Source organism: Macrobrachium rosenbergii, chromosome 21 (assembly GCF_040412425.1).
Source record: "Macrobrachium rosenbergii isolate ZJJX-2024 chromosome 21, ASM4041242v1, whole genome shotgun sequence".
In the NCBI taxonomy this organism is placed as follows: Eukaryota; Metazoa; Arthropoda; class Malacostraca; order Decapoda; family Palaemonidae; genus Macrobrachium; species Macrobrachium rosenbergii.
In genome coordinates this window covers 69,950,257-69,972,432 of record NC_089761.1, presented here as the reverse complement: position 1 = coordinate 69,972,432, position 22,176 = coordinate 69,950,257, and the positions used below count along the sequence as shown (strand labels likewise).

Sequence of the window (22,176 nt, the reverse complement as noted above, 5' to 3'; positions counted from 1 at the left end):
CAACTCGAGATCTAAATGAATTGCATTTCTTACCCCCTACCCCGGGACACACACGCTGGGGATAGGAGGGTTTAGCTGATTTCTCCATGATAATGAAAAGCAAAGAAAGAATTTCCCACCAAAAAAGAAGAAGTATAGCTGTCAGGCAGAGAGCGACGAAGAACAACGTCCGGCGCTAAGTCGGCTGAAAGCAAATTGGAGTGTTTACATCTGGGCAGGCGGTACTCCCACCTCCCGGACAGTAGTTAACTGCCTAACCACCTTGTTTGAAGTTCAACGGCCGTTTCCAGCCTACGCCTGAACGTAATCCCTAATGTAAAGGACCGAGGGTTTGTATATTGTGTCGGAACAAATCTGTATTCAGTGTAGCCACAGGTTACAAAAAACGACAAACTGCACACTAGGGTCCGTTCCAAAACATAACCTAACCCAGCAACAAAACAAATGTAAAAAGGCAGGTAAATGCTCTGCTTACCTTATTCAAAGTTGCTGCTGTCCGACCATGTAGGTAATAGTATCGGCTTCGTAGGTCCTACTTTCCTGGGCTTCTTTGCAACTGCTGGCTGCTGAACAGGTGAGTGGGAGTTACTCGGTCTGGGTCTTATTGTAGGCGGTCGGGAAAGTAAATCAGAGATAGGAGATGTTGGGTGGCTCTTGAGAGGACAGATGTGCTTAACTAAATCCAAAAACGCCCGAAATGGACACGGAACACCTAGGTATTGCTGTTGGGAACAAAATCAAATCATGACTTTCCATTGTGCCGGTTCGAGAAAGAAAGAACACATGATTCTGTTGTTGGCCTAGATACAATTGGATGGAATTAAATTTTCTGCGGGCAGGTCAGGGCGATGTACGGTGGCAGCCTTAGGAACTATGGGGTGAGAGGAGCGCCACACTTCGACCATCTTAAGAACTACGGGAGAGCGGTGCTGCGTGACACCATTCACGCCAACTTGGTACTTTTAAAAAGTTACTACGCTCCGCTGAAACAATTGTCTTTTGGGGAAATCAAGCAAATTGGTCAAGTAAATTACTTTTTGGGTAGAATCTGGGATGCTGAGCAACATTTATTCTATGCAATTTTTCATTTAGAGTTGTTGTTAATGAGTTAGGGGCGAATCCCTCCGTTGTCCACACTAGCCTACCTCAAAAAATGAAGTTTTTATGATAAAACAAAGTTTTATGAATACTTACCTGGCAGTTATATATATATAGCTTAGTCCCTGTCGAACCGGCAGATTTTTCAAAACTCGCGGCAACCGCCGAATGGTAGGTGTCCGATAGGTGGTTAACAACCCTTACAGGGTGGTAGTTGGAATCATTCCCGTTTTCAGTTCCTCAGATCATCTCTTGCCCGACCTGTCTCCTGAGGGGAGGAGGGTGGGTTTTAAAATATATATATAACTGCCAGGTAAGTATTCATAAAACTTTGTTTTATCATAAAAACTTCATTTTTATGAATAGAACTTACCTGGCAGTTATATATATATAGCTGATTCACACATTTGGAGGAGGGTGAAAGACAGCCAACATCGTTGGGAAACAACTAAAAGTCGTGAGGTAAACACCTTGATTCCTTACCTGCTAAGGTAGCTGACTTCAAAAGGTCCCTGCCTCTTGAGTCGCTTTCCTTAGGGAGCACCAGCCAGGTGAAGACCTGTTATGCTGAAACAACTCAATCGAGTCTGTCAAACGGGGTGAGACCAACAACGTGACTAGACTTCTGTACTTCCTATTCCCCTTCTATTACCTGTAACCTTACTCAATCTAACCACCTAACCTTGCAGACTAGATATACACCTATCTAGTTAGACTGGGGTTGCTGTTCCCACAAGGAAGCTTCCTCAGACAACCATAAAAACACCAGCCCAATTACAGGTATCCCAAACAAAAGTTAAGGTTGAGGGGAGGCAGTAACTCCTTTACCCAATACCGAAGCCGTAGCTACATATGGGCCCAAGGTGTAACATTTCTCATAATTGACTCTTACCTCTCTGAGGTAATGAGAAGCGAAAACAGAGTCGCTTCTCCAAAAAGTGGCATCCATTATTTGTTTAACTGACATATTCTTCCTATATGCCAGAGAAGTTGCTATGGCTCTTATTTAATCGTGAGCCTTCACCTTCAACAAACCAAAGGTCTCCTCTTCACATAAAAGGTGAGCTTCTCTTATTGTCTCCCTCAAAAAGAATGATAACGCATTCTTGAGAGGGGCTTTTTGAGATCCTTCACTGAACACCACAAGGAACTGGAAGAACCTCTTAAGTCCTTTGTCCTAGAAATATATGCTTTGAGGGCTCTAACTGGACAGAGGAGTCTCTCTCCTCCTCTTGGCCCACTAAATCAGTGAGGTTAGGAACCTCAAACGTCCCAGGCCAGGGTTTGGAAGGGTTCTCATTCTTAGCAAGGAAGTCGAGCCTTAATGCGCAAATTGCTCCATTACGATTAAAGCCTACTTGCTTCTGAATAGCCTGAATCTCACTGACCCTTTTTGCTGTAGCAAGAGCCAACAGGAAAAGAGTTTTCTTCATACGTCTCTCAGGGTTGCTTGAGATGGGTTCGAACTTCCTGCTGCACAAGAACTTCAAAACCACATCCAAATTCCAGGACGGGGTCTCAAAGTCTGCTTCATTGCGTTTCAAAGACTTTAAAAGGTCTCTCAAGTCTCTATCTTGAGACAAATCTAAACCTCTGTGCCTAAAGACAGTAGACAGCAAGCTTCTGTATCCTTTTATGGTGGATACGGCCAGTTTAGAATCTTGCCTGAGGGACAAGAGAAAATCAGCTATCTGGCTCGCTGGAGGTAGTGGTTGAGGAAACCTTTATGCTGCTTACACCAAGATCTAAAGGTTTCCCACTTTGATTGGTAAACTCTCTGTGAAGAGACCCTCCTGCGCTCTGGCGATAGCTCGCAGCTTGAGCTGAAAATCCTCTCGCTCTGACAAGCTTCTCGATAGTCTGAATGCAGTCAGTTGAAGAGCGAGGGGTTTTGATGATACCTCTCAAGTGGGGCTGTCTGAGAAGCCTTGGACTTGGGGAAGACTTCTCGGAAAGTCCACTAACATCTCCAACACCTCTGTGAACCACTCTCTTGCTGGCCAAAAGGGGGCTATCAGGTCATTCTCCCTGAGTCTAGGAGGGCGAATTTCTTGACACTAGATTGATAATCTTGAACGGAGGAACGCATAAGTGTCTATCCCGTCCAGTCCATCAAGAAGGCGTCTACTGCTGTTGCTTCTCTGTCCGGGACTAGAGAGCAGTAGTTGGGGATTCTCTTGTTCTGGCTGGAGGCGAAGAGGTCTGTTGAAGGCCTCCCCATAACCTCCACAGTTTCTGGCAAATTTGAAGATTGAGAGTCCATTCCGTGGGCAGAACTTGCCCTCTTCTGCTGAGCATGTCTGCTCTTACATTCTTCTGCCACTGCACGAATCTTTCGTCAACAGCTCCACTCCGTGGTCTTTTGCCCACAGAAGGAGCTCTCTTGCTGTTTCAGAAAGAGACAAAGAATGAGTCCCTCCTTGTTTCCTGATATACGCTAGAGCCGTGGTGTTGTCGGAATTCACTTCTATTACTCTCCCCGCGACAGATTCCTTGAAGGCTTTAAACCTAACCAAATGGCCATCAACTCTTTCCTGTTGATGTGCCATCCTATTTGTCCCTCTTCCCAAGAGCCTGAAACCTCCTTGTTCTCCAGTGTTGCTCCCCATCCTGACTCAAGCATCTGAGAACAACACTAGGTCTGGGTTCTTTCTGGAGGGGAGATTCCTTCCCTAAGATCGACGGATCCAGCCACCAACTCAGATGCTTCTTGATCTCTGCTGGAATGTGGAAGGAAAATGAGTCCTCCTGATTCTTCCTGTCCCAGATTCTTGAAAGGAAGTGTTGCAGAGGTCTGAGATGCAACCTTCCCAGAGAGACAAATTTCTCGAGTGAGGAGAGGGGTGCCCAGCAAACTCATCCACTCCCTCACGAGCACTTCTGCCTCCCAGGAAATACTGAACCTTCTCGAGGCACTTGGTTTGCCTTTCTTGTGAGGGAGAAGCCCGAAAACGAGCTGAGTCCAGAACAATCCCCAAATAAAGAATCGTCTGACTCGGTTGGTCTGGGACTTCCTTGTTGATAATGAGACCCAGATCCTGAGCCATCAGAAACGCTCTTTGCGAAGTCATCCAGACACCTGTTCTTCGACTGGGACCTTATCAGCCAGTCGTCTAGGTACAGGGATACTCTTATCCCCTCTTGATGAAGCCATCCTGCCACATTTGACATTACTCTGGTGAACACTTGAGGGGCTGTGCTGAGGCTGAAACAAAGAGCTTTGAACTGGAAGCATTTGTCCTGGATTACAAACCTTAAAAACTTCCTTGAAGTCGGGTGGATGGGGATATGAAAGTAAGCGCCCTGTAGGTCCAGGGATACCATCCAGTCCCTCATGGACTGCTGCCAGCACAGACTGAGTCGTCTCCATGGTAAACTTGGTCTTTTCCACAAATCCGTTCAATGTGCTGACATCCAGGACCGGTCTCCATCCACCCGAACTCTTGGGCACTAAAAACAGACGATTGTAGAACCCTGGGGGATCCTAGTTCCAAAACTGGTTCTATCGTTCCTTTCTCCAACATCTGGTCTACTAGATTCAGGAGTGCCCCTTGTTTCATAGCGTTCGAGTACTGAGCCACTAGGGCTCGTGGGCGTTGAAAGTGGCGGTTTTCCGTGGGGAATCTTGTACCCTTCCTTGATGACTGAGAGGGACCAGGTGTCCGCCCCTCTTGCTTCCCATGCCTGCCAAAAGTGAGACAGTCTTGCTCTACTGCTGTCTGGAGGACTTGTTTCTCAATTCCTAGAGCGTGTTCTAAACGTCCTTCTGTTCGCTCTACCCCGTTTCTTGTCTTCTTCCTCTGAATTCAGTTCTAGAAGGAACTCTGCCCCGAAAGGGCTGCTGAACTTTCTTTTCCTCCTTCTTGGCAGCTGAAGGAATTGCCGGAGGAAACCTCCTAGCCGAGGCGAGTAAGTAGATCTTGCGAGCTTTATGCGCCAGTCTGAGAAATATCCCTGACCAAGGACTCCGGAAACAAATGCTCTGAGAGGGGGCGTATAGGAGCTCTGCCTTCTGTGCGACTGTAGTAGATTTGGACGTGAAGGAGCATAACAAAGCCCTCTTCTTCAAAAATCCCTGCAGTAAAAAGAGAAGCCATCTCATTTGCTCCATCCTCAGAGCCTTATCCATACAGGCCATAATACTGGAAAGGTCTTCAATTCCTGTTGCCTGAATGGTTTCTGTCCTCTGGATAGAATTCCAAGAGACCAGTCTAAAAAAACTAAACACTTCAAAAGACCTAAAAATTCCTTTAATGAGATGGTCTAGTTCCGTCATCGACCACATCACCTTAGCTGAGTTAAGGGCATGTCTTCTAGAAGAGTCTACTATACCAGAGAAGTCCCTCTGGGAGGAGGCAGGTACTCCCAGGCCAAGAGCTTCCAGTCTCATACCACATGCCCGCCTTGAAGCAAGCCTAGCTGGAGGAAACGAAGGAGGACTTCACTGCTTGCCTACGCTCCTTAAGCCAGTTATCAATCCTGGTCAGAGCCTTCTCGCCCAGAAATGGAAAGTTTCATTTTAATAAAGGCTGACTGCTTCCTCGATTTCTTCCTGTTAAACTGGGACTGAGGAGAACGAGAGCAGCAGGTTTAAACTCCTCCCCATGCAGCTCCAGAAGAGAGCGAAAGAACCTATAATCATCAGCCGCATTAGAAGGTTTATCTTTGTCCTCTGAAACGTCTTCCAAATCATGCATTCCTTCCAACTCCGTCTCTTTCTCTTCTTGCTGTATTGCGCCCGGGAGGACGTCGATCGCCGAATGTGTCCTGGCGGCGAGAGCTGGTGCGCCCTGACAAACCGCCCTTGAAGCGTCCTGATGTCGAGAGCTGGATGCGTCCTGGTATCGAGCTGGGCGTCCTGGCGTTGAGCGTTGGATACGCCCTGGCGCCGAATTGGATGCGCCCTGACGCCGAGAGGAGGATGCGTCCTGGCTGCCGAGAATTCACTGCGTTCTTTCCTTCCTGGAGAACCGAAGTCGTCATCTTGTCGAACAAAGGAAGAATGTCCCGGCGAGAGGAAGAAAATTCCTGTCGCTATAGCGTGGGAGAGGAGGAGTTGAGCCTCAGGAGAAGAACCCTGAGGTTTTGCTTGGGAGAAAAGAGAAGACTCTTATGTCCCAAGCTAGAACTGCGCCACTTGTTGACTCGAAAGGGAGAGGAATCCAGTTCTCTCTTATCTCTAGAAGAAACCTCAGCAGGCATCTCCCTTCTAGATCTCTTCACTGGTAACTTGGTGTCTTTACGTCTGACCGACTGGGGGGGAGGACGGCTAAAGGCCTGAACAAGAGAAGCCAATTGGCCTTGCATGACGGTCATAAAGGATTTAGCCGCAGCCGCTGCATCTTGAGGTTCCGAAGGAGAAGGTTGTCGAGCCAAGCTGGGAGAAGGAGGGGATCTCTCGAGAATTCTCCGGAAGCAGAAAGAAGAGATCTCTCCTCCTCCGCACAACGAGAGAGAACATTCCGAAAAAGGTCTTGACCTTTTCGCTGGAGAGACGTTCGGTCGTCGCCGGAAGCAAAAGATTCAGGCTACTCCATGCACCAAAGGGAGAGAGCGAGTAACAGGTTGATCCTCTTGCTGCAACCATCTTCTTTTGGTCGGTCTCGAATCCTCATACTGCCATCTACGTCCTAGGAGAGGGGCTAGGAGAAGACGCAAGCCCTTCCGACACGCCTTTCCTGTGGCGGTCATAAGCAGCCTGGGAAAAAGCAACAGGACTGCTTGAGGCGACGGCTGACCGAGGATATGTCCTCTCACCCCCTTACGATCGCCGACCTTCTTCTCCCTTGGTCCTGGGAGCTTGGTAGAGGTCTAGATCTAGGGCATGACAGGGTCGATCAGTCGCCACCGCCACTGCACTAGCACAAACACTATCACAAACTTCACTTGCACTCTTATCTTTCTTCAAGGCTGCAAGTTGATCCTTCTAATTCTTTCATCTCAGCGCCATCCTGGCGAACTGAGGTCCATAACAGCAGTTACAGTTCCTGTAGAAGGAGCAGGGGTTACCACCTCGGGAGAAGGATCTACTTCTAAGGGTGATTTAGGAATAGAAGGGTTAAAAGAAATGTCTAGGCTAACATCACTCACAGACCTAGATTTAGATTTAGAAGCCCTCCTTAACTTATCCATTTCTAATTTACGCACATAGCGTTTCATTTCCATCCATTTCTTTTCATCCAAACCCTCGCATTCTTTGTCATCTTTTATCCAAGGCACACTCAAAACCCCTGCACCCTAAACAAACAGTGTGAGGGTCCACCGCTTTCGGCACCCTAATCTTGCATTCCTCATTCACACACACTCGAAAAACTTAGGATCAGACATCTTATCCAAGAACAGTCAAAAGAATAAACCAAAACAAGCCACAAAAGCGATTGCCAATCCAAAGGTCAGTATACGTCACCAATAGAAGGCCAAACACAGCGACCTAGGGAAGCGAGCGAAAAACCCGACGGAGAACCAACAACGTTGTCAGTCCAACCGGCAGAGATGATCTGAGGAACTGAAAACGGGAATGATTCCAACTACCACCCTGTAAGGGTTGTTAACCACCTATCGGACACCTACCATTCGGCGGTTGCCGCGAGTTTTGAAAAATCTGCCTGTTTGACAGGGACTAAGCTATATATATAACTGCCAGGTAAGTTCTATTCGTACAACATATCAGTTCTGATGTTAATTACAGTTGACTGACAAAAAATAACGGTAAATTGCTAATGAGCAACCAAAATACTTTAGGGAGTCAATTTCTAAGGCAATACTCGATGCGAAGCAACCCAGAGCCTAGTTGTAGCGGGCTGCAGCGAGGGATCCGAAGAAGTGCTGCAGTTAACGGGAGTCGCCTAATGCCTTCTTCCTCCTTCATGCCTCCTGCGCTGTACAGTACAGCACAGGGGTTCGGGTAGTTTGCCTATCCTAGGGACGCCCCCACAGCTCATTAACAATGACTCCAAATGAAAAATTGCACAGAATAAAAACTGTTCAGCGGGCCCGATTCTACCCAAAAATTAACTTACTTGACCAGTTAGCTTGATATTCCTGAACGACAATTTTTTCAGCGGAGAGTAACCTTTTCTAAGTACCAAGTTGACGTGAACGGTGTCACGGAGCAGCGCTCTCCCGTAGTTAGTCAGATGGCCGAAGTGCGGCGCTTCTCTCAACCCGTAGTTCCTAAGGCTGCCACCGCACGGCACCCCGCGGGAAATTTAATTCCGTCCAATCGTATCTCAGGCTGACCCAGGTCATGCCCTAGGGCTTACGGATTAAAAACTTCGAACCAATCATAATGTGTTCTATCAATATGATTCATAGGCCTTGGCCAACACCAGAACCACGCTTTCTTTCTTTCTCGAACCGTTGCGATGGAAAGTCATGATTTTATTTTGTTCCCTGAAGTGATACCTAGAAGGTGTTCCGTGTCCATTTCGGGCCTTTTTGGATTTAGTGAAGCGGGGCCGATACTGTTATCTACGTAACCTACGTGGTCGGACAGCAGCGACTTTGAATAAGATAAGCACAGCATTTACCTGCCTTTTTACATTTGTTTTGCTGCTAAGTCAGGTGGGGTTTTGGAACTGACCCTAATGTGCAGTTGTTTTTTGTAACCCGTGGCTACAGTGAATACAGATATTACTGCTTGCCAGAGCATACGTGCCTGCCAAGAATCATAAAAAATGCGGATAAGGCGCGCAGCGCCGTTCCGCCACCCCGGTCTGAGACCAGGTATGTTAAAAAAATCACCGTTACAAAATTTATGCCCGTTCTAATGTAGGTAGGGAGGTAGGGAATAGCCTAACCGAGGTTTCTTATGTAGGCTACAGGTAGCCTAGGCTAGTGTTTTCCGTCCGCCCTGATGTAGGTAGGGTCAGCCTCATGTACGTAGACTAGCGGGTCAGCATCAAGTATGTACTTTGGCGGGTCAGCCCTACGGTAGTAGCCTAGTGGGACAACCTTTTGTATACAGACTAGCGGGTCAGAAAATAGCGAACACTGGAAGTTTTGGCAAGCAGGAAACCTGACTTTCGCTTCTGTAGTTTAGCAGGTCAGCCTTATGTTTGTAGCCTAGCGGGACAAACGTTTGTATGAAGACTAGTGGGTCAGAAATTAGGGAATTTTGTACGTTACGGCCGCCACAAATCCCAGCTTTTGCTTCTCCCCACCCAAAGGCCCGGTTCCCAACACAGTCCCCCTCACCGTTTTGATTACCTTTCTTTTGCTTTCCCTTTGGGAAACACCACCAAAAACACGCTTTTCATTGCCCACATGAAGCAAAACGGGAGCTATTTAAAAAGGGCGCCTTTTCTATAGCGATTTTTTGGCGCCAAAAGTAGGGTCCCGCGGACTTTCAGCGGCTCCCAGTACAGCGCAGCACAGCAAAGCGCAGCACAGCACAGCACTGACCCACTACAGTACAAGGTTACCTATGATATAGGCCTAACTTTCATTCATCTTTGTGGCGTAGGCAGTCTACAAATCCAGTTGGAATGTTCAGCCACCGACTACTCCATTACCAAGCAACCTAAGCCATTACTACGGTAAACTATCAATAGGTTACAAGTGCGGTGCGGCTTTTTTGACTCGGTTAGGAATAGGGCCACCACATCCAAGTCCAACCGTTGGCCCATTCATGCTTGGCCACACAGCCTAGTAGTGGCTGCAATCACTTTATCATACCAGTGGCCATCCTCTACCTGGCAATTCTTTCTTATTCCTGTAGTGAAGGAGGAAAAGGCTGTTCCAACTGTGGTAGCCTACCTTGACTTGACTTTGTTCGTTGATGCCGAGTGTCTGCAAAATTGGAGTTTGAGATTTACACGCAAGCGGTGTGATTAGCGGAGCCGCAACGTTTGCGAGCTCTCACTCGCGTTACTTACTCGCCTACCTTCTCTTGGTAAGTTAGTAGTAGAGACTGGGAGAACGGGAAACAACGGCTCCCTCCCTCCCTCCGTATCTCGTCCTTATTTTCTTGTGCTTGTTGGATTAATTTTGTCAGTACCTACAGCACCGGAGTTCTTCACTAACTTCTTCTGTTGTTAGTTTCTTCTCTGTAAATTTTAAAACTAGAAAGGTGTTAGCCATACTGTGGGGCCTGATGAATAAAACGTCAAGCAAATGTGTTTGCTTACATTTTCAAGCAATTGCCTCACTTCCAATGAGTAAAACAAAGCAAATGCTTAGAGCTGATACTTAATTTTAAGCAAACGCTTAGTAATTATATGAGCAATTGCTTCATTTCCAATGAATACAGACCAGATATTGCTCGTGTGGGAAATTCCCTGGCACAAAAATCTTTTCGTAATGTTTGTGTATTGTCATATTTTCATATGATGTTGCTTACTGTAGAGTTATTAGTATCGTCTGTTATCATAAGAAAATTAGTTTTTGTTTTCCTATTGCGAATTGCCTTCTATCAGGTAACCGTCAGACGAGAAACCATGTTCTTTGTATCTGTTATTAATGTAAAATCCAAACGTATCTGCATGTTTATAAGTTCTGTAGAATGTCATGATGATGATAAGGGTAAAGGAACCACGTCTATTCGAGAACGACACTCTTGCATTATTTTATTTTATTTGACTATGATACTGCTTGAATCATTTCTGTATTAGGTAGTGAAGAAGCCAAAAAGGAGAGTCGAAGGGGAGTTTTCTGGTATAATTGTGAAAAAGATGCTCACGCCTGCATAAGAGTTGAGTGATGCCCGACGTTATCACTTTGCCATGCCCAGCATTCTATTTGAGAATATGTATGTGTTCGTAATTGCCTACACTGTATGGGCATGCCATTATCCAAAATTGTGTTGTCACGCACCACCAGTTAATTTATTACATTTGTAAGAGCCCGACACCGTCTCTTCCAAACACGTGTGTGTTCGTGCGTTCATCAATCGTCATCCATCGGAGTGAACAAGACAAAACAAGAGCATCTCGTTTTCTTTCTCTAACGGAACGCGACTTCTACCATACAATATTTCCATCTGTTTCTCCGTAACCATTGGTGTCTCGATTTGTGTACAATCACCATTACTTGCATTGCCATACAAGCATTCTAATCATGTACTCATAATGTTCCACCGAATCTTCTGTACCAAACTGTAGGCTATGTATGTTTCTGTTTGTGAAGATGCCAAACGTCTCACCATTTCACATATATTATGCTACTGCATTGTATTCATTAATCTGTCTTGAATCTCATGCGATCGGCCATATGTAGAATTTCCTGGCCTTTCCATTGATATATGTTTCATCACTGTATGTTAATCATGTCTCTCAATATCGCCATCTGTTTGTCTGCCGACAAACACAGATGCCCGAGTCTGTACTTCTGTTTTTACCTGTCTCTGTGTAGATGCTACCTTACCGCTCGCACACGTCAATAACATCTTCGAAGATTCTGTGCATTTATCCCCCACCAAACTCACTTTCATGCATCATAATAAAGTTTTCATCCAACCTACCCATCTCACAGACTCATCATCAGCATAGAGTTACGGGCTGCTCTAGGAGCAAGAGCCCGTTCTGGCACAAGGCCAGCTAAATCTAATACAACAACAACAACTGTACATTTATCTCAGTAAGGAACTACCAATAAACCAGTTAACACCCAGCCAGTATGTCACTCAATACCCAGTCCTTAAACATTTAGCAATGTAATAAATATATTATCCTTTTAGTTTATTTTTGATAACGAACTTAAGAATTATCTTTTTTTTTTTTTTTGTGTTAATGTGAACTTTGTAAGTCAGTTCTGTATTCACAGTAATTGTATAAGTTGTCTCCTTTCCCCAATAAAAAACGAACGCAGAGCGGAAGAAAAGCTACTGGCCCATTTTTTGGTGAGAGTTAATTTGTTATGTGGTGTCGTGTTGTTAAAAAACTTAAGTATATCTTAGTTTAACCAGACCACTGAGCTGATTAACAGCTCTCCTAGGGCTGGCCCGAAGGATTAGACTTATTTTACGTGGCTAAGAACCAACTGGTTACCTAGCAACGGGACCTACGGCTTATTGTGGAATCCGAACCACATTATACCGAGAAATGATTTTCTATCACCAGAAATAAATTCCTTTAATGCGTCATTGGTCTGTCGGAGAATCGAACGCGGGCCTAGGAGAGTGCTAGCCGAGTACGATATCGACCCATCCAATGAGGAACTATTTTAGGTGTCGTGTTGTGATGTACTTTAGAAACGGTGGTTACTCTTATATTCTTTAAACTTTGTCATTTTGGTTAGTTTGAGTGTCTTTGAGTTGTAACCTGGTTTATTTATTTCTTATATAATTGCTTGTTTGATATGTTTCATCCTTAGCTATTAAATTAATTTTAATTTTAAATTCGGTAAAGTGCTTTTCAGTGTCCCTAAATTTTATTTTCCCGTGATCCCATTTTAGCGAATAGGCTATAATTTGATCTGATAAACTTTGTATTGTGTTCACACTTTGAAGTTATGCAAAGTAACATATATATATATATATATATATATATATATATATATATATATATATATATATATATATATATATATATATATATCTATAGAGAGAGAGGAGTACCTCTGTCGTATCTCACAACAACGTATTATCTGAGTTTATTATGTCTGCAGGGACTGCTCAGTAAATGGAAATACTTAATAGCGGTACTATTCATTAATGATATTAGTGTGTTATCCTCGTTAACACTGAACTGGGCTGAGAGATAGGTTATCTCCCCGTAATTTTTATCGCAAAGGGAGCGTGGTGTTGTTACGTAAGGCTTTTAGCGGTTTTTGAACAAGTAACAACATTAAGCATGCCGTCTACTTTGTCCATACAATCACTTTTTCGCCACAACTTGTGCTTCACTTTTTTCACTTTGTTTGGTTTTATGCACAGCTCTCCACAGGGATAATCCCCTCTCTGGCGGGCCCATGTATGTTTTCAGACTAAGGTGCTTCTTATATTTTATAACTGTCTTTCAGCGTTTTCTCGTCAGAATAGAAGAGTCTGTAAAGTCACCACATCGGCGCCAGGATAGTGTTTCGGCGGCGCCATTAATAATTAAGTCTCCGCTGAGCTTGTTTTCTTTGGTGACTTCCCCATTTTCTTCAAGCTCAATTAGTCACGCCTAAAACGTGCCAGGTAACGCATTTTAATCATTTTTACTTTATGCGTATTTATACAAATGTCACACATTGTGTATCACATGTTTCTTTATTCACAGGCATCAAGACTGTATCCATATTGTAGCTCTGTATGTTTTGTATTGTAATTTGTACTCGTTCACTGCATATTATTGTTTATTGTTTCGACCTCAGGTCACAGTCAATTCCATTGTCTCTCGCGGCCCGGCGTCAGTCGTACGCAATATAAGCTGCCTGGATCTGTAATAAAAGTAGCAGTAACTTTTACCCGCCGTTTCTTTGACACCTTACAGTGGTGACCCAAGTATCCCGGAGCCATTAGCGGACTCACACGGCGACTTAGTCTTGGCCAGGATTTCTCCAAACGCTCTTAGCGGCCTAAACACGCGCTGTAACCAGCGTTTGAGCGTGCATGACTCTCGTTAGCGTACCCCACCAGCGTCACTAGCGGAACCACGGCGCACGCAGTGCGCACTACGCGAGCACCCCCGCTCCAGTAAGGGGTCAAAGGAGCGAGCATGGACGCGGATATCCCCTCCTTCAGGCAGTTAAACGTGGACCCCGCGGACTCGAGGTTTACCTACCTCCCATCACACCCGCCTGCCCCCGCATCGGTGCCCTCCCGCAACTCCACACCAGCGCCCAACACACGACGGCCGGGCAACACATCGCGGGCCGCCCTCACCGTAAAGCTGCCGCCGTTCGCAGGGGAACCCATCGGCGTGGCTGCGCAGGGTGGAGAGCCACTTCAGAATCGCAGACCTGACGGACGAAATCCTACAGGCCGACACAGTGCTCAACGCCCTCCGGAGGACGTCGTGTACAGAAAACTCATCTCGTAGTGCCAAACACACACCCTCACATACAGCACACAAAAGTTCCTCCTCGAAGCTTGCTCCTGCCCATCGCCAGCGGGGCCGCCTGATGCTATCGACCTTGCCATAAACCCACGCCACGACCTCAATTCAAGAGACGCTGGGGCATGGTCGTAGATCTCCTGTCACTACCAGATTTGGGTGGCACAAAGAAGCGGCAGGAGATAAGCTCACATGGAAATCTACAACCGCCAACTCCTCCCGGAGGTACGCAACCAGATCGTTCACCCTACACCATGCCTGTCGAGGACCTCGCAGAGACGGCGCGAACACCTCACAGACTCCGTCAAGGCTTCACAGCCGCTAAAACCGCCACACAGCCGGTCAGCTCCGCTCCAGCCTGAAGAGGACGAGAGCAGCCCGTCAACGCCATCGCCAACAGACGCCCACCGAACCACAGCAGATGGAGGTCCCCAGGCTTCTGTCGCTACCACAAGTGGTTTGGAAAGGACGCCGAAACTGCCTGCCGCCCTGCTCGTTCGCCCGCTCAAAAACGGGGGTGGCGGCGCCAGCAGGACAGGCCGCCATGGCAGCCGAAGAACCCAGGGCCTCAAAAAACAGTAGGTTTTATGTCCGCGACACCGTCTCCGGCAGGATGATGCTGGTCGACACAGGGGCCTTTAAATCGGTCTTCCCAGCATCCAGAGAGACCGCAACCAGACACCAGACCCGGCCGCTTTCCGGACGGCCGCCAACGGAACCCCATCCTCTCCTACGGCACCAGGCTCCTGTCGATCTCCATCCTTGGCCAGAGTTACTCCTGGGACTTCATCGTCGCAAGATCGAGGAACCCCACTCCTGGGGGCCGATTTTCTGGCGCACTTTGGCCTGCTAGTCGACGTGGGCGCAAGCGCCTCCCGATACCGACTCCTGCCGGTCTCTCCCATTAACGGCGGGACCCAGACCCACCATCAGCGCTCGTCGCCCCCACCAGTATGCACACCTACCGTCGGAGTTCCTGAGATATTTAAGCCCGAAGCCACTAAGTCCCGGGGCACCAGCCAAGCACGGCATATACCACCATATAGTGACTAAAGGGCCCCGACACATGCGAAGTTCCGCAGGCTTCCCCTCAGCGCCTTCAGGAGGCTAAAAAGCATTCAAGGAGATGGAACAGATGGGCATCTGCAGGAAAGCCTCCAGTCCATGGGCCTCCCCTCCACATGGTGCAGAAACCGGACGGCTCCTGGAGACCCTGCGGCGACTACAGGCGGCTCAACATTGCAACAGAGCCCGACCACTACCCTCTACCCAACATGCAAGACCTCACGGCCTCCTTTCACGGGGCCAAAATATTCACTAAATTGGACCTTCTTAAATCTTATTTCCAGGTACCTGTTGCGCCAGAGACATACCAAAAGACAGCCATCATCACGCCCTTCGGGTCCTATGTGTTCGCCTTCTCCACCTTCGGGCTGAGGAACGCCGGGCCACCTTCCAGCGGCTCATGGACAGCATCCTGGGGACCTAAAAATTCTGCGTCTGCTACGTCGACGACATTCTCATATTTTCCAGGTCTCACAGCGAACACCAGAGGCACATCAAAGCAGTCCTCCAGCGCCTCCAAGAAAACGGCCTCGTCGTCCGTTTGACAAGTGTACCTTCGGCGTCCAGAAAGCAGAATTCCTGGGTCACGAGGTGTCTCCGACAGGCGTCCGCCCTCTTACATCGAAAGTGGCAGCCGTAGCAAAGTTCCCGACACCCACCTCCATCAAGGCCGTCCAGGAGTTCCTTGGGATGGTAAACTTCTACAGGCGGTTCATCCCGGGATCGCGCACACCACGGCCCCCTGACGGAAGTCCTAAAAGGTCAACCAGTCCCTGTCTTGGGGACCCAGCCAGCAGCAGGCCTTTTCCTGACGAAGGCCGCCTCACCAAGGCAACCGCCTTGGCACACCAGGATCCCAAGGCTCCCCTCCAGCTGACGACAGACGCCAGTAACGTTGCCTGCGGTGCTGTTCTGGAGCAAATCATCAACGCCCCCCCAGCCCATCGCCTTCTTCAGCAAGAAGTTCAGTCCCGCAGAGTCCCGCTACAGCACCTTCGACAGGGAACTCTGCGCGATGTACCAGCGCAGTTCGGCACTTCAAGTTCCTCCTGGAGGACGCCCTTCACAATCTTCACAGACCACCAGCCACTGGTTCACGCCTTCACAAAGCAGGGGGACGATGGTCTTCCAGACAGCAGCGCCACCTCTCAGCCATAGCCAATTTACCTGTTCCGTCCAGGTACCTCCCGGCAAGAAAAATCCCGTAGCACACGCCCCTCCAGAGTCGAGTTGAACGCAGTGCAGCTTGGTGTAGATTACCAGGACCTTGCCAGAGAACAGGCCGCTGACCCAGAAACCCCAGCATACCGCACCGCCATCACATCCCTCAAGTGGCGGACGTGACCCGCCCCGAAGGCCTCAGCCTGCTCTGTGACATCAGCACTGGTCAGCCCCGCCCTTTGGTTCCAGCCTCACGCCGCCGCAGGTATTCGACATAATTCACGGCCTCTCAAACCCTCCGGCAGGACCACGGCCAAACTGCTTTCAAAGTTCGTCTGGCACGGGTGCAAAAAGGACGCCACGGCCTGGGCAAAACAGTGCCTGCAGTGCCAGACCAGTAAGGTGGGTCGTCACACGCAGTCGGGGTGGCGAGTTCCCACAGCCAGGGCGCCGCCGGCCACATCCACATCGACGTCGTCGGGCCCCTTCCCCATCAGGCAGATCCAGGTACCTCCTGACGGTGGTAGACCGTTCGGCAAGGTGGCCCGAAGCCACACCCATGCAAGCCAGCCACCGCCAGCGCGTGCGCCGAGGCCCTGCTCTCCAGTTGGGTTAGCTTGCCCGGCGTCCCGGACCACATCAAACCGACAGGGCCCCTTTCCTCTCCGAGTTGTGGTCTGCCCTGGCTCAACTGATGGGAACCACGCACCACACCACCACAGCGTACAACCCAGCGGCCAACGGCCTGGTCGAACGGTTCCACAGGTCCCTAAAGTCATCCCTCATGGCCCGCTGCACCGCCGAGGACTGGAAACATCAGCTGCCGTGGGTCCTCCCTCGGGTTGAGGACCGCCCCAGAGCCGACGGCACCCCATCCGCAGCTGAACAAACCTGGGAACCCCTCATGGTGCCGGGGAGAGCTCGTGACGGATGAACGCCACTCCCCATCACTGCAGATTCTCCGCGACGTGGCCGGCAAGTTAAGCCCCTGCAGGCGCTCATACATCGACAAAGCAACCACCTTCATGCCGCCACAGCTGTCATCCGCCACCCACGTCTTCTTCAGAGTCGACGCCGTCCGTCCACCACTAATTAAGCCCTACAGGGACCCTTCCGCGTGCTGGAACGAAACAGCAAGGCGTTCAGCTGGCACTCCCTGGCAAGGACGACTGGGTTTCCATAGACCGGTTAGCCCGCCTTCCTGTCGGAGAGTCCCGCAGCGACGCAGCACCCCTTCCGCCCAACCGCACTCCAGCACGCCCTCACCCCAGGCGCGCCGCCCAGGAAGGGACCGCCTCAACCAGCAGCCTCACAGGCGGGAGGCCCCTCCGTTATCTTCAAGGAGCCGCGGCACCCTTCAGCGTCCCAGCAGATACAGGGATTAGTCAGACGCGTCCCTCGTCTTGGGGGGGGGGAGTATTTGTAAAGTCACCACATCGGCGCCAGGATAGTGTTTCGGCGGCGCCATTAATTAAGTCTCCGCTGAGTTTGTTTTCTTTGGTGACTTCCCATTTTCTTCAAGCTCAATTAGTCACGCCTAAAACGTGCCAGGTCACGCATTTTAATCATTTTTACTTTATGCGTATTTATACAAAATGTCACACATTGTGTATCACATGTTTCTTCATTCACAGGCATCAAGACTGTATCCATATTGTAGCTCTGTATGTTTTGTATTGTAATTTGTACTCGTTCACTGCATATTATTGTTTATTGTTTCGACCTCAGGTCACAGTCAATTCCATTGTCTCTCGCGGCCCAGCGTCAGTCGGCCGCAATATAAGCTGCCTGGATCTGTAATAAAGTAGCAGTAACTTTTACCTGCTCGTTTCTTTGACACCTTACAAGTCTTTAGTTCCTTTTTAAATTTGCATTCTTCTTGTATGCTCTTCACTTAAGGCGGTTGCTTATTTTGTTGTATAGTCTTGGTAAGCAGTGTACAAATGCTCTCTCGCCTGACTTACAATTTGTTCTAGGTTCAAATAACCTACTGTATATGCTTCACTTCCATGTCTGATTACGATATTCATTTCGGGTCTAAAGAAGCTTGAGCAGTTTCACAAACATGTTGGGTTATTATATTTTAGTGCTTTAAAGACTGTAAGTAGTATTTTAGTGTATTCTAGCTTTTACTGGGAGCCAATGTAGCTCAATTAGTGCTGGGGTTATTCTATTACGAGAACGTAGTCCTTTTATTAACCTGGCGGCTCTATTTTGTACTCCTTGCAATTTTCTTAGTAGGTAGTTAGGGAGACCATAGTTACGCATAGTATATAACGTTGTAGTAGTCAAGCCTCGAAAGTATTTGGTTGCAAATTGTTGTTTTCAGAGTATCTTCGTTTAGGTATTTTCTAATAAATGCAATGTTTCTAATATGATAGTTACAGGTTTTTGTAATATGCAATATAGGCTATGGTTCTTCATCGACGATTTATCAATAAATACTAAGTTCCTCACTGCTGCTAAAATATTTATAGTTGACGAACCAATAGTTATTCTTTTGGAGCGTTCATATTTTCGTGGTGCACTGTCAGATCCAAATAGCATACACAGTTTTATCTTCATTAAGTTTCAATTTCTTCACCGACATCCATTTTTTGATATCTTTCATTTTTGCATCAGTTTTGCTAATGGTGTCTTCTACCCTTTCGACAGGAAAAATAGAACAGAATGTCATCAGCATACAGTTTATACTTAACCTTGTGTTTATTTAGAATTCTAGATAATTCAATTGTGTAAATGTCAAATAGCAGTGGACCCAGAACGCTGCCTTGAGGCCCTCCTTTTGTTAGGCCTTTCTTTTCTGATTTCATCAGTTGTTGACTATTTATCTCCTGCTTTAATTCAATTACCCAGACAGGCGTTACAACCTCTAGAACAGTTCCAAAATAGAGTAATGAGGTTTATCCTAGGATGCCCTCCTTCCACTCGGATAGTCAACATGCAGACCGAACTCATGTTACCTCCATTAATAGAGAGAATTTATGCCAATGTAACTTTGTTTTCTGTTAAATGTCTACACTCTCCACAATTTACTCCAAACTTCTCTGCTGTACTCAGAGCATCACTTGACGAAGATGCACCAAGACCTCAACTCCGGCCAGGGGGCCATAACCTAGTTAGGGCAGTATGGGAAAATCTTCGACACCTTGATATCGTGTACCTGAGCAAGCAGTCATCCCAGATTTGCCACCATGGCGGGTTCCTATTCCTGCTATCACTTTCACACCAACCTCTAAAGATGCCCATACCAGTCTACAGAAGCAGTTGGTTTTGGAAACAATAGCCAAAGTGTCAATTTCAGTTCCTGCAGGACACCACATCTACGTGGACGGCTCAGTACAGGCAGATGGAAGTGCAGCATGTGCTATGTTCTCCCCCACTTTAGAATCTCCTGAGGGTGGGTGGCATGGTCGCAGGTTGCCAAACTCATCCAGTTCCACTTATTGCGAACTTCAAGGTATATGGGATGCAGTAACCCTACTTGTTAGAAGAAATGTAAATGGATTGGTGATCTATGACTCCAAATCTGCACTCCAGGCACTGACATCTTCTAGGCCCAGCTGTGGCCGTGTTGTGCGAGACATATTGTGTCAACTCGCTGCTGCTTACAAATGCCTCGCTTGTCTTGTCCTTCATGTGGATGCCCTCCCATATTGGGCTTGCTGGGAATGACATGGTGGACAGTCTTGCTAAAGCTGCCTGCACGCTTGAACTTGATGACAGAAATGTTGAGCCTCACTTCGCTGCCTTAAACATAGAATATATTCAGCAGCTTTTGCCTGTACAGTACAGCGTAGGGATGCAGAGAGGGGCACTAGTGTTTCCATACAACATCATGATAACTTTCTGCAGAGCCGTCACAAGTACCGGCGACGTGGACTCATGATGCGTAGGCATAATGTCGTAAGTGCCAGGATAAGGTTGGGATATCGTCCTGTGTGGCAGGTTGGACAGACACTAGATATACCACACTACACCTCATGTAAACTGTGTAACCTTGCTAATGCCAATAACCTTGAACACTACTGCCTTCATTGCCCCACTGTCAGGAATGTTACCTCAAGGACAAAATTTACTTCAAACCTGCCAATATTTACTCAAAGATGACCACCTAGACTTAATTTTGACTCGTCATCCACACTTTGGTGGCTGCTAAACTGTCTGTTGCAGTTGTTGTGATAATGGAATACGATCTCATATATGTTATTTTTGTAACTGATATACTGATAATTCAATGCTGTAATTTTTTTCTGTTGATTTCTGATGTACTGTAAGTAACTGCTAATATGTAACTTTGTTTGACGTCTTTGGGCCTAATAAATTTATTAAATAAATATAAGTTTTGATAAGTAGCCTACGATAGGTTCGATACTGGTTTATAGAAGCTTAGATTTTCTTTATCACCTTCTCCTTTATGGGTCGGTTTTATACAAGCAAGCTTTTCACTATTTGGGAAAGATGTCTGTGCTAGACTCATGTTGACAATATCAAAATATAGCTCCCACAACTGATCAAAGTTTTTTGCCTCTTTTATATCGCTCATGGGAAACGGGTCATTTTCACAATAGGTGATTTTTACTTTTCTCATCGTTTTTTTTCAAAGTCATTCATGTTCAGTTCTTTAAACTTGCTGAATTTGTTATTTCTCATTGCGATCACTGGGAGATCAGGAAGGATCACCTTATTTAAACTATGACAGAATCTTTCATTTTTTTCTTCAAAGTAGTTCAGAAGGTCATCGGCCAGGTTTTTGTAGTCACTAGTTATATCAGGTAGAACTTTTTCTTTCTTCAGTTCCAATATTCCGGCTAAATTGTCATGGATTTTTAAAGGATGTTTCACTACACTAAACATTTTATTGTAATATATATTCTTGGTTTTCATAATCAAGTCGTTGTAATGATTTCTAACTGTTTTATACTGTCGTGAAAAAAAATTGGATCCGTTTTTTCTCGACAATCCTTCACAGAGTCCAGGAGAAGCGTGGGGGAGTGGTAAGAAGGCGGCTGAGTTCGCGGTTCATTTTTTGTTTGGTTATCATTTGTGTCCGGCGAATTGCCTGTGTCGGGAATGTCAGAGAGGCTCTTTTTTTATATATTTCGAGTAACTCCTTTAGTAAAATAACGTATGCGTTCTCTCTGACGTATGTATAAATTTTGAAAGGGAACCGAGGTGACGACGAGGCACGCAGAGGGCCGATATGCGTCTTTCTGAAGGGCATACCACTGAGGTAAGATAAGCACCCTCCATGTCGTCACCTCCCCAGCCAAATCGTTCATTTTGAAGTCAAGAGCCAGTTCCTTTAGTATGCTAAATTAATCCCTTCAGATTTTTGCCATTCGGGCCTTGATATTGTTCATATTCATTGAAAGTGATTCCTGATTGTTCGGAAACAAGTTTTGTGCAAAACTGTAGTTTCTAGAGGCATGTACTGTATTTTCGAGTTTTATGGGTTTTTGTATAGTTTTCAGCATTGTGTCTTGTACCAGACCGCATGGTCCTTGTGTGTTAATGTATGTTAAATTTAATTAGTCTATTTTTTAAAAATAAAATTGTAAAACCCTGCCTTGATGGACCTTCGTTTCTATGTTTGCTGGTAGTGCCCTTCAGGTATGACCATCCCTGTCCCATCCCATCAGGGACTTAGAACCTTCCCAGTCGTGGGGGAAAATTCGTGACATATATAGTGACCAATTTTAACTACTTCTTGATTCTTTCGATCTTTTCCATAAACTTCCATCTTTCTTTTCTTTTTCTTAGCTTCGGGTAATTCACTGTTAAACCATTTGGGATTTTCTTCAACTATTATTTGCCTTGTTACGTCTGGACATTTATCATTGTAGCTTGACACCAATATACTTTTGCTATAGAA

The 22,176-nt window shown here is 46.8% G+C and overlaps 1 protein-coding gene across 1 annotated transcript in view; it reads right to left on the bottom strand.

Annotated features, from left to right (window-relative positions):
- LOC136849552 (general transcription factor 3C polypeptide 1) overlaps window positions 1–10,011 on the bottom strand; it is a 1,135,756-nt gene extending 1,125,745 nt beyond the window's left edge. The window contains 1 exon segment of the mRNA XM_067122889.1: window positions 9,856–10,011. The gene's annotated coding sequence lies outside the window, so the exon portion shown is untranslated.
- Window positions 10,012–22,176: the final 12,165 nt, after the last annotated feature.